Source organism: Rhinopithecus bieti, unplaced genomic scaffold (assembly GCF_001698545.2).
Source record: "Rhinopithecus bieti isolate Rb0 unplaced genomic scaffold, ASM169854v2 scaffold_13351, whole genome shotgun sequence".
In the NCBI taxonomy this organism is placed as follows: domain Eukaryota; kingdom Metazoa; phylum Chordata; class Mammalia; order Primates; family Cercopithecidae; genus Rhinopithecus; species Rhinopithecus bieti.
The window spans coordinates 1,591,586-1,604,568 of record NW_016807514.1 but is presented as its reverse complement, the minus strand read 5'-3'; positions in this window follow the sequence as shown (position 1 = coordinate 1,604,568).

Sequence of the window (12,983 nt, the reverse complement as noted above, 5' to 3'; positions counted from 1 at the left end):
TTTTTTTTTTTTTTTTTTTTTTTTTAATACTGCTGAGAAACAGTCTTTTATTGAGTGAAACACCTTGAAAACCTCTTTGGGTATGAAAGATGAATCTCTGCATCTGTTTTTCTGGGCATGGTGGAGAGAATTGGATCACGTGTTGCCTAATTATAGGAGCAGAAATGGGGTGCAGGTTCATGAAGGTGATAGTAGTGGTGAAGATGCAGGTTGAAGTTAGGGCTGGAAAAGAAAAGAGAGTTAAAGAATGAGAGGAGGGAGGGAGGTGTGAGGGAGAGAGGAACCCAGCTATGGGCTGGAAGCTAGAGTATCCCAGGAAGTGGTGCTAGGGAGGGCTGAGTGTTTAGGCAAAGGTGCTCTTCATAACAGGAATGTAAGGAATCAGGCTTCAGCCTGGTGCTGGGTGGAGCTGAGTGTCACTACCTCTGCACCCTCAGCACCAGTAGCAAGCCCACAGCACCCATAGCCTTGGGTGGGAGGGGCTTTGGACGCCAGGAACCAAGCAAGGAAGCGAGCAAGAGTCGGGAGCTCTGGGGTTCAACAGGGATATTGCAGGCCTGCTGGGAATTGCAAATGGGTGGAAAATGCGGTGGAGCCAGGAAATCCTGCAGCCCCCACCAAGATAAAATAAACCCCTTCAAGAGGGGAAGGGAAAGTGTGAAGTTTTCACATGTTGAACCTGGATTTGGGTCTACTTTTATTTAATGATTGAAAGACAGGGTGACTCCATAAAACTGGAGGACTCTGGGGAGATCTGGCAGCTTAGTGTGGGTTGTGGTGGTGGTGGCGGTGTCTTTTTACAGTAAAGCCTCCCAGGAGAGGCTTTTCTCAACAATCCCTCCAACTATGGTGGCTCCATCCCTTGCCATCCCTTTCCTGCTTCCCTGTTCTTATTTTGTGGCACTTGCCACTTGCACTTCATTATATCATTAGTTGTTTACTGCCTCTCTTTATCTCCCAGAATGTCAGCTTCGTGAGGGCAGGACTCAGGCTCTGCTTTATCCTCAGAGCTTGGGACAAGTTCCTGGCACATAGCAGACTGCCCATAAATATTTTTTGAGTAAATGCAGAAGTAAGTGTCTCCTTCAGGCTCTCCACCTCTGGCATATCCTGGGCCAGGGGCCGTGGGCTAGGTGGACTCAGGCAAGGTGTGGCCCATGCCACCCAAGCAAGCCCTGCTGCTTGTCAGTGGCAGCTGAGCACGTGGCCTATTCCAGTCCCAAGTACTGGTCTCCCAGCCCTCGATCTGACCCCGATCAAGCCGTCTGTGCTGTTTCCCTTCAGCAGCACACCGCAGGGCGAGGCCAAATCTCCTAATCATGCCTGCCAAAAAGACATGGTGAAGTCCTAACCTCAGTACTTGTGAATGTGACATTATTTGGAAACAGAATCTTTGCAGATGTCATCGAGGGTGGGGAGTGCAAATCCAATGATTGATGTCCTTATAAGAAGTGGGAGATCTAGAGCGGGGAGGAGGCTATGTGAAGATGGAGGCAAGATGTGAGTGAGGCAATCACAAGCCAGGGAACTCCAAGGATGACCACACTTACCAGAAACCAGAAGAGGCCAGGTAGGATTCTTCTACAGACCTTCAGTGGGAGGGCAGTCAACACGTTGAACTTGGACTTCCAGCCCCCAGAATGGTGAGAGAATAAATCTTCTATGCAGGTGGGAGTGGGGCTCAGTGACCAGCTGGGTCTGTTTGCAGCCAGAGAAGAAAGGGCAGAGTGGGCAGGGGTCAGGCTTGGTGTCCTCTGTCCAGGCCAGGGAGGAGGAGGGTAGACAGGGGCCAAGGAAGCCCATAACAGCCACCGAGTGCCTGAGTCATCTCAGCACTGGCACAGAGCGGCTGGCCCCAAGGGGACCCTGGCCGCCATCCCTCCGGCTTCCTCTCTCTGTGATAGATAGGGTCGGGACTGCCGTGGGGACAGCCTGTGCTCTTCTGAGTCAGACCAGCTGCTTCTCAGCAGGGACCACAACATTTCCCGTGGCTCAGCTCAGGACAGTGGCTGGGGAGCTTCTCCGGGAGCATTCCTGGGAGGGCTTGGCTGGTGCATAGCAAGAAAATAAACCAAACGTTCTTTTCTCTGCTCTTTTCTCATCACTTGATGCAGAACACTTCTGACACCAAGAATGTGGGTTCCCCCCATCCCCAGCCATCAATTCAGTTCTCCAGCAGACACCAGCTGGGCATCCTCTAATTCAATTCTCATGTGATCTACCTGGCGTTAGTGTCAGACCCCACAGGTGAAGGGCTCAGCCCCACAAGACTGCCCCATTCAGATGCCAGTCACGAGTCTGAGCCTGCAGACCTCCTGACCGATGACTGTAAATCAAGGTTCCGCCATCTGCTAAGATGGCTTAGAGAACTCAGGGAAACTCGTTACTTACATTTATGGTTTATTATAAAGGGTACAGAGGGACAACCGGACAGAGATGCACAGGGCCAGGCATGGGGCACAGGACACGGGGCTTCCATGCCCTCTCTGCAGCATTCCACCCTCCAGGTACCCCCATATGTTTAGTTATTTGGAAGCACTCAAAACCCCATAGTGGAGGGATTTTCATGGAGGCTTTATCATGTAGACCAGATAGATGATTAACTCAGTCTCCAGCTGCTGTCCCCTTTCTGGAGGATGGTGAGAGTGGGGCAGCTGTAACCCCCGTGTGAATATAACTCCATTGGCCTGGGTTCCACGCCCCCATCCCCCACAGCAGCCACAGCAAGTCCCACCCAAGGAGAGGCTGAGCTCAGACACGCTTATCCCTACCCACACCTGGTGTTCTTTCTCTACCTGCCCTGGTAGCCAAAGACAACGGTCATAATCTCTTGGGAGCCCTATGGCCGTGCCCACTGTCTGAGAATCCTGAATACTTTACAGATGTCTCTAGGGCAAGTTTGTATCCTCCTTATGGGACAGTAGCTGTTGCACTCTTGAAAGTGCCACCTCCTGGCTGGAGGCCAATCAACATAAAGCCAGCACACTAAACAAAAACACAGCCAAGGACCCTGCCAGGGTTCACCTCACTCCTCTGCTGCCTCCACTGGAGCAGATGCTGGTATCCACAGCTGCAAGACGTGAAGACAGATCATATCACATCACAGGACTCTTTGCAAGCAGACACTCTCCAGTACCAGCCCAGAGCCCAGTAGCTCCACTGGGTGGCTAGACCCAGAAGAACAAAAACAATCACTTCCGTTCAGCTCCCAGGAAGCCCCATCCCTAGGGGGAGGGGGAGAACACCACCTCAAAGGAGCACCCCATGGAACAAAAAAATCTGAACAGCATCGCTTGAATCCCAGATCTTCCCTCTGACATAGTCTACCCAAATGAGAAGGAACCAGAAAAAAAATTCTGGCAATATGATAAAACAAGGTTCTTTGCCACCCCCAAAAGATCACACTAGCTCACCAGCAATGGATCCAAACCAAGAAGAAATCTCTGAATTGCCAGAAAAAGAATTTAGAAGGTCGATTATTAAGCTAATCAAGGAGGCACCAGTGAAAGGTGAAGTCCAACTTAAAGAAATAAAAATATAATACAGGATATGAAAGGAAAATTCTTCAGTGAGACACAGAGCATAAATAAAAAAACCCCACAACTTCCAGAAATCAAGGACACACTTAGAGAAATGCAAAATGCACTGGAAAGTCTCAGCAATAGAATCAAACAAGCAGAAGAAAGAACCTCAGAGCTCAAAGACGAGGCTTTCAAATTAACCCAATCCATCAAATACAAAGAAAAAAGAATAAAAAAAGATAACAAAGTCTCCAAGAAGTTTGGAACTACGTTAAGCATCCAAACCTAAGAATAATTGGTGTTCCCGGGGAAAAAAAGAAATCTAAAAGTTTGGAAAATATATTTGAGGGAATAATTGAGGAAAACTTCCCTGGCTTTGCTAGAGATCTAGACAAGAAGCTCAAAGAACACCTGGGAAATTCATTGCAAAATGATCATTGCTTAGGTACATTGTCCTCAGGTTATCAAAGTCAAGACGAAGAAAAGAATCTTAAGAGCTGTGAGGCAAAAGCATCAGGTAACCTATAAAGGAAAAACCAGAGTAACAGCAGATTTCACAGCAGAAAAGCTAGATGGGATTGGAGTCCTATTTTTAGCCTGCTTAAACAAAACAATTATCAGCCAGTAATTTTGTATCCAGTGAAACTAAGCTTCATAAATGAAGGATAGATACAGTCTTTTCCAGACAAACAAATGTCCAGAGAATTCGCCACTACCAAGTCAGCACTACAAGAACTGCTAAAAGGAGCTCTAAATCTTTAAACAAATGCTTAAAATACACCAAAATAGAACTTCCTTAAAGCATAAATCTCACGGGACCTATATAACAATAACACAATGAAAAAAAGTATTCAGGCAACAAATAGCACAATGAATAAAATAGTACCTCACATCTCAATACTAACATTGAATGTAAAGGGCCTAAATGCTGCACTTAAAATATACAGAATGGCAGGATGAATAAGAATTCACCAACCAAGTTTCTGCTGTCTTCAGGAGACTCACCTAACACATAAGGACTCACATAAACTTAAGGTAAAGGGGAGGAAAAATATATTCAATGCAAATGGACACCCAAAGTGAGCAGGAGTAGCTATTCTTATATCAGAAAAAACAAACTTTAAAGCAACAGCAGTTAAAAAAGACAAGGAGGGATATTATGTAATAATGAAAGGATTAAACAGGAAAATATCACAATTCTAAATATATATGCACCTTACACTGGAGCTCCCAAATTTATAAAACAATTACTACTAGACCTAAGACATGAGATAGATGGCAACACAATAATAGTGGGGAATTTCAATACTCCACTGACAGCACTAGACAGGTCATCCAGACAGATAGTCAGTGAAGAAACAATAGACTTAAACTATGCCCTACAACGAATGGACTTAACAGACACTTAGGAACGTTCTACCCAACAACTGCAGAATATCCATTCTATTCCCCAGCACATGAAACATTCTCCAAGGTGGACCATATGATAGGCCATAAAACAAGTCACATTAAATTTAAGAAAATCAAAATTATATCAAGTACTGTCTCAGACCACGGTGGAATAAAATTGGAAATCAACTCCAAAAGGATCTCTCAAAACCGTGCAAACACATAGAAGTTAAGTAACCTGCTCCTGAATAATCACTGGGCCAATGATGAACTCAAGATGGAAATGAAAAAATTCTTTGAACTGAATGATAATAATGACACAACCTGTCAAAACCTCTGGGATACAGCAAAAGCGGTGCTCAGAAGAAAGTTCATAGCATTAAACGCCTACATCAAAAAGTCTGAAAGAGCACAAATAGACAATCTAAGGTCACACCTCGTGAAACTGGAGAAACAAGAACAATCCAAACCCAAACCCAGCAGAAGAAAATAAGTAATGAAGGTCAGAGCAGAACTAAATGAAATTGAAACAAGCAAATGAAAATACAAAAGATAAATGGAACAAAAAGCTGATTCTTTGAAAAGATAAATTGATAGAACATTAATGAGATTAACCAATAAAAGAAGAGAGAAGATCCAAATAAGCTCAATTAGAAACAAAATGGAAGATATCACAAATGATACAACAGAAATACAAAAGATCATTCGAGGCTACTATGGACACCTTTATGCACATAAACAATAAAACCTAGAGGAGATAGATACATTCCTGGAAATATACAGTCCTCTTAGGTTAATCCAGGAAGATATAGAATCTCTGAACAGATCAGTAACAAGCAGTGAAATTGAAATGGAAATAAAAATATTGCCCAAAATATGTCCAGGACCAGATGGATTTACAGCTGAATTCTATCAGACATTCAAAGAAAAATTGATACGAATCCTATTGATACTATTCCAAAAGACCAAGAAAGAGGGAATCCTCCCTAAATCATTCTATGAAGTCAGTATCACCCTAACACCAAAAGCAGGGAAGGACATACAAAAATAGAGAACTACAGGCCAATATCCCTGATGAACATGGATGCAACAATCCTCAACAAAATACTAGCTAACTGAATCCAACAGCACATCCAAAAGATAATCCACCATGATCAAGTAGGTTTCATACCAGGGATGCAGGGATGGTTTAACATACATAAGTCGATAAATGTGATACACCACATAAAGAGAATTAAAGACAAAAATTATATGATTATCTTACCAGATGCAGAAAAAATGTTTGACAAAATCCAACATCGCTTTATGATTAAAACCCTCAGCAAAATCTGCATAGAAGGGACAAACCATAGGTATAAACCCATAGCCAACATTATACTGAACAGGGAGAAGTTGAAAGCATTCCTCTTGAGAATGGAACAGGACAGGGATGCCCACTTTCGTCACTTCTATTCAACATAGTACTAGAAGTCCTAGCAAGAGCAGTCAGGCAAGAGGAATAAATAAAGGTCATCCAAATTGGTAAAGAGGACGTCAAACTGTTGCTGTTTGCTGACGATGGGATCACATACCGAGAAAACCCTAAAGACTCATCCAAATAGCTCCTAGAACTGGTCAATGAATTTAGCAAAGTTTCAGGATACAAAATTAATGTACACAAATCAGTAGCCCTGCTATACACCAACAGTGACCAAGCTGAGAATCAAATCAAGAACTTAACCCCTTTCACAATAGCCGCAAAAATATTAAAATACTTAGGAATATACCTAACCAAGGATGTGAAAGACCTCTACAAGGAAAACTACAAAACACTGCTGAAAGAAAGCATAGATGACACAAGCAAATGGAAACACATCCCATGCTCATGGATGGGTAGAATCAATATTGTGAAAATGATCATACTGCCAAAAGCAATCTACAAATTCAATGCAATCCCCATCAAAATGCCACTGTCACTCTTTACGGAACTAGAAAAAACAATCCTAAAATTCATATGGAACCCAAAAAGAGCCTGCATAGTCAAAGTAAGACTAAGCACAAAGAACAAATCTGGAGGTATCACATTCCTTGACTTCAAACTACACTATAAGACCATACTCACCAAAACAGCATGGTACTGACACAAAAATAAGTGCATAGACCAATGGAACAGAATAGAGAACCCAGAAAAAAGCTAAATGCTTACAGCCAAGTGATCTTTGACAAAGCAAACAAAAACATAAATCGGGGAAAGGACACCCTGTTCAACAAATGGTGCTGGGATAATTGACAAGCTACATGTAGAAGAATGAAACTGGGTCTTCATCTGTCACCTTTTACAAAAATCAACTTAAGATGGATCAAAGACTTAAATCTAAGACCTGAACTGTAAAGATTCTAGAAGATAACACTGGAAAAACACTTCTAGACATTGGCTTAGGCGAAGACTTTATGACCAAGAACCCAAAAGCATATGCAACAAAAATAAAGAAAAATAGATGGAACTTAATTAAACTGAAAAGCTTCTGCACAGCAAAATAAATGATCAGCAGAGTAAACAGACAACCCACAGAGTGGGAGAAAATCTTCACAATCTGTACGTCTGGCAGAGGACTAATATCCAGAATCTCCACAAAGAACTCAAATCGGCAGGAAAAAACCAACAAACAATCCCATAAAAAAGTAGGCTAGGGATATGAATAGACAATTCTCAAAAGAGGAGATACAAATGGGCAACAGGCATATGGAAAAATGCTCAAAATCACTAATTATCAGGGAAATGCAAATCAAAACCACGGTGTGATACCCCCTCACTCCTGCAAGGATGGCCATAATAAAAACAAAGATGTTGGTGTGGATATGGTGAAAAGGAAACACTTTTACACTGTTGATGGGAATATAAACTAGTACAAACACGATGGAAAAGAGTGCGAGAAGATTCCTTAAAAAGTAGAACTGCCATTTGATGCAGAAATCCCACTACTGGGTATCTGCCCAGAGGAAAAGAAGTGATTACATGAAAAAAAATTCTTGCACGTGCATGTTTATAGCAGCACAATTTGCAATTGCAAAAATATGAAAACAGCCCAAATGCCCATCAATGAACGAGTGGATAAAGAAAATGTGATATATGTGAAAATGCCCATATATGGAATACTACTCAGACCAAAAAAAAAAAAAAAAAAAAAAAAAACCGAACCAATTAATGGCATTCACAGCAACCTGGATGGAATTAGAGACTATTATTCTAAGTGAAGTAACTTAGGAACGGAAAACCAACGTCGTAAGTTCTCATTCATATGTGGGAGCTAAGCTACGAAGACGCAAAGGCATAAGAATGATACATTGGACTCTGGGGACTTGCAGGAAAGGGTGGAGGGTGGTGAAGGATAAAAGACTATGCATTGGGGACAGTGTACACTGCTCAGGTGATGGGTGCACCAAAATCTCAGAAATTACCAGTAAATAATTTATTCATGAAAGCAGACACCACCTGCTCCCCAAGGCCTACTGAAATAAAGCAATAATAATCAAAAAAATCTGGCCCCTCTTGGAAAGCTGCCTGGAGCAGGGAGAGGCTGCAGAGGGGACAAGCCCAGGGTAGGAGATGAAGGAAGTGGGAAGTGGATTGTGTTAGTCTCAGGTGGGGTGTGTTCTTAGCAAGGAGCAGAAGGCACTCAGGCTAGTGGAGCCAGAACCTTCTGAGGTCAGGATGAAGCAGACTTAGGGCCCCTGAGGCAGGTCTCTCTCTCTCTTCTTTCAGCTTTTCCAAGCCCCAAGTCTATGTGGCCCAACTTACCAATGCCACTGCCCTTCATTCAAAGTCCTGATTGTTGGGAGAGAGACCCTGATGGGACCAGCTTGGGACGGGTGTTCCCTGCTGCTGCAGCGGTGGTGGGTCATGTGGTGGGGTCACATGGTTTGTGAGCCTGCCCTGCAGATTTTGGCCTTGCCAGCCTTGATAATTGCATGAGCCCATTTCTTACGATAAAATCTATCTTTCCGTATACAGATGGTCTCCAGCTTATGATGGTTTGAATTACAATCTTTTGACTTTATGATGATGGTGCTTTCAGCTGTGTACGTTAGCAGTGAGGACCCACACGACCATTCTGTTTTTTACCTCCAGAACAGTATTCAATATGTTACATGAGATATTCAATACCTTATTACAAAATAACTTTGTGTTAGAGGATTTTGCCCAACTGTAGGCTAATGCAAGTGTCTGAGTACATTTAAGGTAGGCTAGGCTAAGCTATGATGAAAGGGAGGTTAGCTGTAATTAATGCATTTTCAACTTAATGATATTGTCAACTTACAGTGGGTTTATCTGGTTGCAGCCTCATCATAAACCAGGCAGCATTTGTAGTTGGCAACAGAATTCCTCTGCAGGAGGGAACTGTCTTTATTTGGGAAAATACCTGCATGAACTGCTAAAGGTGGAAGTGGATGTCTGAAGGCCCAGCAAGAGAACGTTCTTTAGAAAGGATCAGGAATTTGGGGCAGAGTGGGAGCAAGGAAGAGAAAAGGAAAGATTGGATTAGGCAGTCATGGAGGTTGAATGTTTGCCTCCAAGTTATCCACGTTCTGCAGTGTGAAGCCCTTTGTGGCTACTCACCTCCCCATAAACCTAAGCTTTCTGCTCATGCAGCTGTTGTGTGCCTACTTCTTATTGGGACCCTGGCGGGGGATGCCGCTTTTCCATGCACACTGATGAGGGGTAGACAGGAAAGAGCACCCACAGATACAGGTTGGAGACCAGGAGCTGCACAGAGTCAGGCAGGTCTCCTCCACAGAGTGACTCAGGGATCAAGCCTTTCCTTTTGTGGCTCCCAGGTCCGAGAGGATGCAGCCTCTTGGGAAGCGAAAAGCATGGGGAGATGTTAAGCTTCCTTGTGAGCACAGCTAGGGGTTCAGGTTCATTTTGTCTACACCCAAAGGGCAAGGAACCCCCAGCTCACCTTGGCGTTGCAGGCTATGGCCAACTCCAGCAGAAAGCAGCAACTCATAAAGAGCGGAGTTGCCTGTGGGGGCCCCCTCCCTGTCCCTACTCAGGGGACCAGGTGTTTGGGACCATGCAGGCAGCCACTTCCTGCCCCCACCAGGGCTGGGTGGTTCTGATTCTCACTGTGACTCCTGCATAGCAGTGAGAGGCTATTCTTTGCCAGCCTCCCATCCTTGTTACATTCCTCCCACAGCTGGACCTCTCTAACTGCCTCCCACAGCCCTGCCAGGTTCATCATTCTTCATGAGATCAAGACTTGACAGTGTTTTAGGGCACACAGGTTCATGCTGGATGGGCACTAGCTCCGCCTGGCTGGTTTTGGCCCCAACTCTTTTCCTGATGGGGGCTGGGAGCTGCTGGACTGGGGGTGCTGGGAGCTGAGCTCGAGGTGGAGGCTCAGGGTCAGAGCCTGGCTTCTGTTTCCTTGCATGGGGCCTGGTTTCAGGGTTCTTCTTGTTTGGAGCAAGCGCGCTGGGACTGGGGCACAAAGTCTTCAGGATGAGGAACTGGTGTGTTTTCTGAACCAGGATCTGTGAGCAGGCAGGTACTAGGGGAGGGTGGCACGGAGAGGAAGGGGAGGAAGGAAGAGGAAGGAGGGAAGAGGAGGAGGAAGAGGAGAACACAGTGATGGGGAAGCGAGGAGGGGGAGGAGGAAGAGGAGGAGGAGGAAGAAGAGGCAGAGAGAGATGGACAGTTCTGCAGCAGGAAGTCGAGGTGATTGGGAGATGGGGTCTCATTCTAGGGTTTGAACTGTCTACTTGGAGGGAGGAACACTGTAGCTTGGATGATCCCAAACAGTGGGGAATCCGAAAGTCAATTATATCTGAATTTGAAGGAATCACATGATTATATTTGCTGCAGGTTGGCCTTCCTAATTATGATTAATTAAGCGAATGCTGGGCTTAGTTTGCCCTCCGAGGGCTACCAGGTGACGCCAGATGTGGGAATCGCTCCCCAGCTGACAGAGCCCGGTCGTGGTGGGTTTTCCAAGCAGCCGAGGGCCCACACTGCGGGGGCAGCTCCCTCTGTTGCTGGGGGAAAGGAGCCTGGTTGGCTCTTCTCTGCTCCTCTGCCATGAAATGGCTGCTCTAGCTGCCTCCAGGCGACCACAGGCAACCAGGCCATCAGCCTAGTGCCCAAGGTGCCCAGTCTTGCAAGGTGCCCAAGTCAGATGTTCAGTTCTGTAGTTCAGGCCTCCGAACCAGGAAATTGCATTTGCTAGCTGCAAATGAACTGCTGTCCCACGGGGCCCTTCCTGAGCCCTGCAAGGGTAACAGCAGCACAGTTACCCACTTAGAAGCTCCCTTCAGAGGCAAGCACTCTGTGTACCTCAGTGGGTGCCTGTCCACGTGCGGCCTCTGCCGGGGAAGTGGCATCTGATTTCCTTGCATCAGCTGCGCACACGGCATCTGGGAAGAGGAGGTGGCCAAGCACGGGAAACTTCCCATGCTGTTCTTCTTGGTGGGCAGGGAATAGAACTGGTCTGTCCATAGACATCATGGAGAGGTTGTCTGTTGGTGGGAGCTGGAGAGATGTCCGAGGGCTCCCAAGGTGATGTCTGGGTCATCAGGGGTGGGAGGTGACCTGACACCACCTCTTGTCCGGTGGGAGCGCTGGCTTCAGTCTGGATTCTGTTATTTGCAGGGCCTCACCTGGGGGCTGCAGTGGTGAGTCGACATGACCCCTGAGCTCCTCAAGTGAAGGTGCACTTCCGACTTTTCCAGAGAAAGGGAAGGAAACTGTAGCCCCCACTCCCTTCCCCATGGCAGGGATCTGAGCTGGCCTTCCCCATGGCCAGCTCCTCCAGGCCTGCAGTCAAGGCAGAGAACACAGTGTCTCTGATGACTGCGAGAAGTTGGTGGCCAAATGATGATGGTTCTGAGCAGTGATGGATTAACACATTGCTCCAGTTTCTCGGTCAGTTTCTTGTGTCCTGGGCCATGTCTCCATGGACAGAGGTGAGATGCCCCACCACACCTTCCTGTCTCTCTCAGCCAAATTGTCCCTTTGATGCTGGGCCAGGACTTAATATACAGCCAAGGGACTGGAACAGAAATTCTGCTCAATGATTTGTGCTGTGATCACACAGGGGTGGCCCCTGTGTACAGATGGCTTCCTGAGGGTCTCGGGTATCAGCTCAGGCAGCTCGGAGCCTCGGGCCCAGCCTGGCATGGGTCTTGCCCGGGGAGCCCCTGGCTGTGCTGGGAACAGGGGACCCTCATTCCCTTGGTACATTCATCTCACATCAAGGAATTTCCATCTCCCTTGCTTGAAAATCAATTACTGAACTAAATTGCTCATGGACGCACTAGCATATAATAACTGTGTCACACTGGGCCCGTGGTTATCCTATGGAGTCTGGGCCAAATTATGAATTACATCAGCTCCCCAGAGGGTCTTCTCTTCGAATCAGGCCTTGGCCAGACAAACTTCTTCCAGAAAGAGTGCATGGGAGTAGCTCGGGGCAATGGACCAGGGCGGACGCTGGACAGTGGCCTCTACTGAGTGGGGTTGTCCATGGGGACCTCAGAGGCCAGGGGGCAGGCAGAGCATGTGAGTGTCCCAGCTGGGCTACTGCAGCTGCGGCTGACTCACGGGTGCCCTGACAGATGCCCTGGTCACAGGTCAGGATCTTGGCAGAGCCTCAAGGCAGGAGTTAGTTCTCTAGGAGGAGGAAAGGGAGGAAAGGAGGAAATCAGAGAAAAAGAAGAGGGATGAGGAGAGAGAGGGAAATTGGGTGGGGGAGAGAGAGAAGAAGAGAGAGGAAGATGGAGAGGGGGGAGAAGGAGAGAGAAGGAAAGAGGGAGAAGGAAGAGAAAGAGGGAGGAAGGGGAGAGGGAGAGAAATAGGGGAGAGAGGGAGAAGGAGAGAGAGGGAGATGGAGATGGAGGAGAAAGAGAGCAGGAGAGAGGGGGAGAAGGGGAAAGAAACAGAGAGAGAGGGAGAAGAAGAGAGAGGGAAAGAGGGAGAAGGAAGGGGCAGAAAGAGAGAGAAGGGGGAGAGAAAGAAGACAGAGGGAGAAATAGGGGAGAGAGGGAGATAGGGGAGAAGGAGAGAGCAGGAGAGATGGGGGAAAGCGGGAAACAGAG